Source organism: Nicotiana tabacum, unplaced genomic scaffold, assembly GCF_000715075.1.
Source record: "Nicotiana tabacum cultivar K326 unplaced genomic scaffold, ASM71507v2 Un00108, whole genome shotgun sequence".
In the NCBI taxonomy this organism is placed as follows: Eukaryota; Viridiplantae; Streptophyta; class Magnoliopsida; order Solanales; family Solanaceae; genus Nicotiana; species Nicotiana tabacum.
In genome coordinates, this window is record NW_027438346.1 from 183,067 (window position 1) to 191,404 (window position 8,338).

An 8,338-nucleotide genomic window follows, 5' to 3' on the forward strand; every position below is an offset into this window, starting at 1 on the left:
GAAGTATATATCTCAGATCAATGATGAAGAATATAACAAGATAAAATAATTTAATAAATGCGCAACAGTGATCTACACAATTTAAAAATATAATCTTTTGCAATTTAGCCCGTGTACACACTTGTCACCTCGTGCACACGACTTTCAACACATTTTAATAATCACATGAATACCAATCCTAGGGAAAATTTCCCCCACACAAGGTTAGACAAGTCACTTACCTCGACTTGCTCCAATTTAATTAAGTATTATGCTTTTTCCCCGATTTTCCGACTCCGATCGACTCGTATCTAGTCATAATTAATTCGATACACTCAACAAAAATTATAGTAATCAATTTCATAAGAAAATAATACATTTTCATTAAAATCCGAAATTAGCTCAAAATTTGCCCGTGGGGACCACATCTCGGAATCCGGCGAAACTTATAAAATCTGACAACCCATTCAATTATGAGTCCACCCATACCAATTTTACCAAAATCCGATAACAACTCGACCTCCAAATCTTAAATTTTCGTTTTTGGAAGATTTTGCAAAAATCTTGATTTTTCTTCCATAAATTCACGGATTCATGATGTAAATGAGTATGGAAACATGAAATATAATCAATATAGGATAAGGAACACGTACCCCAATGTTTTCCCGTGAAAATCGCCCAAATATCGCCCAAGAACCGTGCTCCAAAAATCCTAAACGAAATGAATGAAATCACCATTTTTTGGTCCTTAAGTTTCTGCCAATCCGTCACTAAAAGTCTATTTTTCGTCACTAAAAGTCCACCAGAAACTGCTCTACCAGCCTTCCTTCAATTGATCATAACTTCATGTACAAATGTCCAAATGATAAATGGTTTAACTTTATAGAAACTATAATCCAACGACTACAACTTTCATGTTTTGAAAATATTCTGATTCCTTATGAATTGCGAGATATAAGCTTCCAAAGTCGGCCCCACGCATCAGAAATTTCTGGCGAAACTGCTCTACAAGCCTTCATTCAATCCATCATAACTTTCTGTACAAATGTTCAAATAATGAATGGTTTAACTTTATGGAAACTATAATCAAATGACTACAACTTTCATGTGTTAAAAATGTTCTGATTCCTTATGAATTGTGAGATATAAGCTTCCAAAGTTGGCTCCACGCACGATATTTCTGCAACAGAAATTTCCAGCACTCTTTATCCGAAATCCATTCCGTTTACCTTCCGAAATCCACCCGAGACCCTCGGGACCATAACCAATTATTCCAACATGTCCCAAAATACCATACAAACTTAGTCGAGGCTTCAAACTACATCAAACAACATCAAAACGATGAATCGCACCTCAAATCAAAATCAATGAACTTTGAACTTTCAAATTCTATATCTTGTGTCGAAATACATCAAATCAATTCGGAATGACTTCAAATTTTGCACACAAGTCATAAATAACATAACTGAGCTATGAAAATTTTCAGAATCGGATTTCGACCCCGATATCAAAAAGTCAACCCCTCGGTCAAACTTCCCAAAAATTTAATTTTCGACATTTCAAGCCTAATTCCACTACTGACTTCCAAATAAAATTCCGATCATGCTCCTAAGTCCAAAATCACCATACGGATCTGTTGGAATCATCAAAATTCTATTCCGGGGTCGTTTGCACATAATTTGACATCCGGTCACTATTTGAACTTAAACTTTTAATTTTTCATCAAAATTCCATATCTCGGGCTAGGGACCTCGGAATTTGATTCCAGGCATACGCCTAAGTCCCAAATCATGATACAGACCTACCAAAACTGTCAAAACACTAATCCGAGTCTATTTTCTCAAAATATTGATCAAAGTCAACTCAGTTGAGTTTTAAAGTTCTAATTCACATTTTAATTCATTTTTCACCTGAAAACTTTCCGAAAAATTTTTACGGACTGCACACGCAAGTCGAGTAATGGTAAATAGTGCTTAGATCACATAATTAATCATTAAATTTAAAGATGACATTTTGGATCATTACATTCTCCACCTCTAAAACAAACGTTCGTCCTCGAACGGAGTTAGAAAAAGTACCTGAGCTGGTGAATAAGTGTGGATAACAGCTGCGTAAATCATTCTCGACCTCCCAAGTCACTTCCTCGACCAGATGACCCCTCCACTGAACCTTTACGGAAGCAATGTTCTTTGACCTCAGCTTTCGAACCTGCCTATCTAAAATAGCCACTGGTTCCTCAACATAAGATAGATCCTTGTCCAACCGAACCGAACTGAAATCTAACACATGAGACGGATCGCCGTGATATTTCCGAAGCATAGAAACATGGAATACCGGATGAACCGCAGAAAGACTAGGTGGTAGTGCAAGTCTGTAAGCCATCTCTCCAACTCTCTCAAGAATCTCAAAAGGCCCAATATACCTAGGGCTCAACTTGCCCTTCTTCCCGAACCTCATCACACCCTTCATAGGCGAAACCCGGAGCAATACCCGCTCACCAACCATGAATGCAACATCACGAACCTTCTGATCCGCATAACTCTTCTGTCTAGATTGGGCTGTACGAAGTCAATCCTGAATCAACTTAACCTTTTTCAAGGCATCCTGAACCAAGTCTGTACCCAATAGCCTAGCCTCGCCCGGTTCGAACCAACCCACTGGGACTGGCACCACCTACCATACAAGGCCTCATACAGAGCCATCTGAATGCTTGACTGACAACTGTTGTTGTAAGCAAACTACGCAAGTGGTAAGAACTGATCCCAAGCGCCCCCAAAATCTATCACACACACACGAAGCATATTCTCCAGTATCTGAATAGTGCGTTCGGACTGCCCGTCCGTCTGAGGGTGAAATGTTATACTCAACTCTACCCGAGTACCCAACTCACGTTGTACTGCCCTCCAGAACCGTAATGTAAACTGCGTACCCCGGTCAGAGATGATAGATGCCGGTATGCCATGAAATGTGACAATCTCGCGAATATAGATTCGAGCCAACTACTCGAAAGAGTAGGTAGTCATCATAGGATTGCAATGAGCTGACTTGGTCAATCTATCCACAATCACCCAAGCTGCATGGAACTTCCTCTGAGTCCGTGAGAGCCCAACAACGAAATCCATAGTGATCCTCTCCCATTTCCATTCTAGAATCACTAACTTCTGAAGCAATCCACTCGGTCGTTAATGCTTATATTTCACTTGTTGACAATTTAGACACCGAGCTACATACTCCACTATGTCTTTCTTCATCTTCCTCCACCAATAATGTTGCCTCAAGTCCTGCTACATCTTCGCAGCACCCGGATATATGGAGTACCGCGAACTATGAGCCTCATGGAGAATTAATTCACGAAAACTATCTACATTAGGCACACATAGCCTGCCCTGCATCCGTAATACATCGTCATCTCTAATTGCGACTTCTTTGGCATCACCATGCTGAACTGTATCCTTAAGGACAAGCAAATGAGGGTCATCATACTGACGCTCCCTGATATGATCATAAAGATAAGACTGAGAAACCACACAAGCCAAAACTCGACTCGGTTCAGAAACATCCAATCTCACAAACTGGTTGGCCAAGGCCTGAATATCTAAGGCCAAAGGCCTCTCTGCTACCGGTAAATATGCTAAGCTGCCCAAACTCTCCGCCTTACGACTCAAGGCATCGGCCACTACATTGACCTTCCCAAGATGATGGAGAATGGTGATATCATAATCCTTAAGCAACTCCAACCATCTTCGCTGCCGCAAATTAAGATCCTTCTGTTTAAACAGATGTTGTAGACTTTGGTGATCGATGTAGATCTCACAATGGACACCGTACAAATAATGCCGCCAAATTATTCAAGGCACGAACAATAGCTGCTAACTCAAGGCCGTGCACCAAATTTTTTGTTTTTTTTCTCATGTACCTTTAACTGTCTGGACGCGTAGGCAATCACCCTACCGTCTTGCATCAACATCGCGTCGAGACCAATACGCGACGCGTCACAATACCCAATATAAGAATTTGCATATGTAAGTAATACCAATGCTTGTGTCGGAGTCAAAGTGATCTTGAGCTTCTGAAAGCTTAACTCACACTCGTCTGACCCTATAAATGGGGCACCCTCTTGGATCAATTTGGTTTTAATAGTTGTTCATAATCAATTACAGAATCGTCATTTAACCTCATGTTAACAAAAAACTCATTGCAAACCTTCACAATACTGATAACTAGATGCGAGGCATGAAGACTTCATAATTATTTACCCGAATTAACGACTCACATTTAACACCACCTAGGCAGGCACCTACCTCGTAGGTTAAAATTTAATAACTACAACACGAATTTGACAACTATGCACAGAGAATTTCATATAAGAATTTTCAAATAAGCCAAACAGGCATGACTCCCTATTAGTACTATAGTACAAATTTAATTTCACAAGGGAGAACTTAAACACAAGAATTTTCCTCACAAGGATCTCGTCCTTATATAACTTCCACCGCAGCTCGTAGCCTGATTTAAACATATCAATTTACATAAGAATGTGAGGATCTTGTCCTCAGTTCTGAATCACAAGTAATATGCACATCGTGCCAATTGAAAATTTCCATTTTCTCCTTTTAAATAATTTTGGTTACACCAAAATCACAACACATAATGAACCCCACACTGGTAGGGCATATAATTCATAATTTGCAATTAATTATTCGGAATTTACATCAAAATTTACCGAAATGAGTAACAGAAAGCCACATTTAGCCTCGCAGCTCTTATTATTGACCAACACGAAATAATAGGCATAGTTATCTCCATAAAATCTCCCAACAGGGGTAAACACATAAGTAGATTATAGAATTATGAAGCTCACTCATAAGTGGAGCACAATAGGAAGACTCGTTTCGATATTGAGAACCGGATCAACTTAAGGAAATTATTCCTTTATATTAAATTGAGGTCGTACCTTGTAACGACACCATCTGATGTAGCGACCTCCGCCATACCGTAAAACAAATATATCAACGGCTGGGTCTCCACCTCTAGGATGCCTTTTACCCATTTGTCCTCCACCCCTAACTGGTCGTGTGGGTGGTGTAGTAACTGCAATGGGGCATGTAGCCTGAGTGCTTTGATGAAATAAGTCTCTCCCAAGTTTTTGACAATTTTTCTCATGATGTGCCTAGTATCACCGTATTCATAACAACCCTTTTGCGGGTTAGGATGCTCATATTGAGTCTATGCCAGATAACTGGAACAACCATTGTAGGAACTCATGTCGGTGGTGCATTAAAAGAGCTTACTGGAGCACCCCGAGTAATCCGATGTGCGGACTGGGCTGGCCGACTGGTCGAGCCCCCTCCATAATGATTTATACTTGCAGAGTAGAATCCAATGAATCCCCCAGAAACTTAAGACGTCTTGGTCTCCTTAGTTTCCCTTTTTTTTTCACCCCGAACACATTCTAATATCCTGGAAATTTGTACAACTAGCAGAAATGAAGTATCAGCTTGTAGCTCCCGAGTCGTACAAAATTTTACGATCATAATTGAGTCCTTTAATGAGTCTATGGACTCGCCCTCTGGCTTTAGGAAGTAAAGTAGGAGTATGACGGGCTAACTTATTGAACTTGATGGCATATTCTGACATCGTCAATGGGGACATGATGCAACCGTTCAAACCCTATGCGCCACGCATTACGGAGAGTCCAGAAAACAAACTCTTTCAAAAGCATTTCTGAGAACTGAGCCAAGTGGGCGGTGTTGCATTGGCTGGTCTGCTCTCTTCATAGGCTTGCCATGAACACCAGTGGAAAATTATCTCTCCCAAGGCGAATTTCTTCTTTTGTTATACTGACTCAACACAGTTGAGCTGACCAATTTCTTAACATACTCTTCGACTCTTCTTTGGGGTAACCCTTACCCCTATTTATACACAACGATCACAAAAGTAGAGCTCCATACAGACAAATCTTGTCACGAACCACATAGTCCAGACTCTCGTCAACAATTGTACTTATTCCGAAGCACCCCAAAATCCACAACAGTGACGTCCACGCTGAGTAGACCTTCTACAAATTTAGAGTTGTTTCTATAACTCCTTTGATATTGATGTATAGGATTATTAAGGAGGCGGACATACCGCAAGTCCCAACCTTATCCTCTACAAAATCTCAGGTCTTAAATATGTGTAAATTTTAGGGAACCTTTCAGTACCACATATATATATATATTTCAGGCCAAAACTGATATAATACATGACCTCGCAATCCACCCATTGGTAGTGGACTCCCCCTACTCGGCGCGAAATCATAGGTCACAACGTCCGATGATCCACAATATAAATCTTCACAACTTGTATAAATCAACCAGACGCCAACGTCCGTTGCACCCCCACATGATTCACTAGGTGATCTCTAAATACGCCCGCATCTTCAGTCGGAACCACACGTTGAGGCAATGTTTGAGCATCTCTGGCTCCCTCATAGTCCATCTACGGCATCATGAACCGTCGATGCACAACTGATACCGAGTGCACAATGTCATACACGAGTGGATACAAAGGAATATAAGATATATGTTTCAAGCTAAATCAATGTTGCACGATAAGGAGTCAAAGAAGTGAATATTTCCTAACAGTTCCATAGCCTCTCGAAGATAAGTACAGACATCTCCGTACCGATCTGCAAGACTCTACTAAACCTGCTTGTGACTCATGATACCTATGAACCTAGTACTCTGATACCAACTTGTCACGGCCCCAAATTCCCTCCGTAGGATGTCGTGATGGCACCTAGTCTCTAAGACTAGGTAAGCCTATCAATGCGAAATAATAATAAATATATGAAATAAATTAATTATAATTCAAACGATTTTAACTCCCAAAACCCGGTAGAAATAAGTCACAAGCTTCTAAGAATTTATTCTCAATGTCTCTATATGTCAAGGTCTAAATAAAATATAAGGAAGTAACATAAAATGATAGAAGGGGACTCCGGAGTCTGCGGACGCTGGCAGATATACCTCGAAGTCTCCGTGCGCAGGTAACTCACTGGCGTCTAGGCTGGTAAAAATGTACCTGGATCTGCACAAAAAGATGTGCAGAAGCGTAGTATGAGTACACCACAGCGGTACCCAGTAAGTGCCAAGCCTAACCTCGGTAGAGTAATGACGAGGTCAAGTGAGGCCCTATTGGAATATAATAATGGCATGGTAAAATGTTTATCGATGTAGAAAAATAAAATGACATTAGAAATGAATCAAATAGTATATCACATTTAATGACATCAAATAATTGCAAATAATATCTCGTGGCATCAAAACAGAATTTCCTTCAACTTTATGAAAATCACAACAATTAATCGAAAGAAACTATGGCCATAAATCAATATAAACAAGGGCACTACCGAGGTACCGCCTCGTAGTCCCAAGTTATAAATAATTTTACAATATCTCATTTCCTTATATCACCGCGAGAGCCTTCACAATTTATTTTAAAAAAATATTTTTTTTTTCGAAATAGTATCCCGCGTTTTAGCCACCGTTATCACACCGCATGACTTCTAGTAGTCACCCCTACTAGCCACGTGTATCAAGCCACCCTTATCTCACCGCATGTGTTTCAACACCCAGACCTTATACCACCGCATGTATATCAATATCACAATATATCACAATTTGTACCTCAAGTGCTCAAATAATTTAACTTGCCAAAATAAATCAACAACAATATTTTTCTACAATAAAGAGCTCACGGCTCATGCCAAAATAAATCATCAATAATAGTTTGCCACAATAAAGAGCTCACGGCTCATGTCAAAATAATTCATCAATAATATTTTTCCACAATAAAGAGCTCACGGCTCATGTCAAAATAATTCAACAATAATATTCTTCCACAATAAAGAGCTCACGGCTCCCTCACAATGAGTATAAAAATATTCAGGAGTAAATAATTTAGGAAAATAATATTTCAAAATCTTTACTACGTTGCTTCAATATCAAGTTTTAAAATGTCAAATACTTCATATTAATAATATTTAATTTAAAGAAAATCAACCTTCAAATAATGCACAGAATAAAAGAAACCAAGTTTCAACTAAACAGGTAAAATAATTAGTAAGAAAAGATTAAACAAATTGAAAGTATATATCTCAGATCAATGATGAAGAATGTAACAAGATAAAATAATTTAATAAATGCGCAATAGTGATCTACACAATTTAAAAATATAATCTTTCGCAATTTAGCCCGTGTACACACTCGTCACCTCGTGCACACGACTTTCAACACATTTCAATAATCATATCAATACAAATCCTAGGGGAAATTTCCCCCACACAAGGTTAGACAAGTCACTTACCTCGACTTGC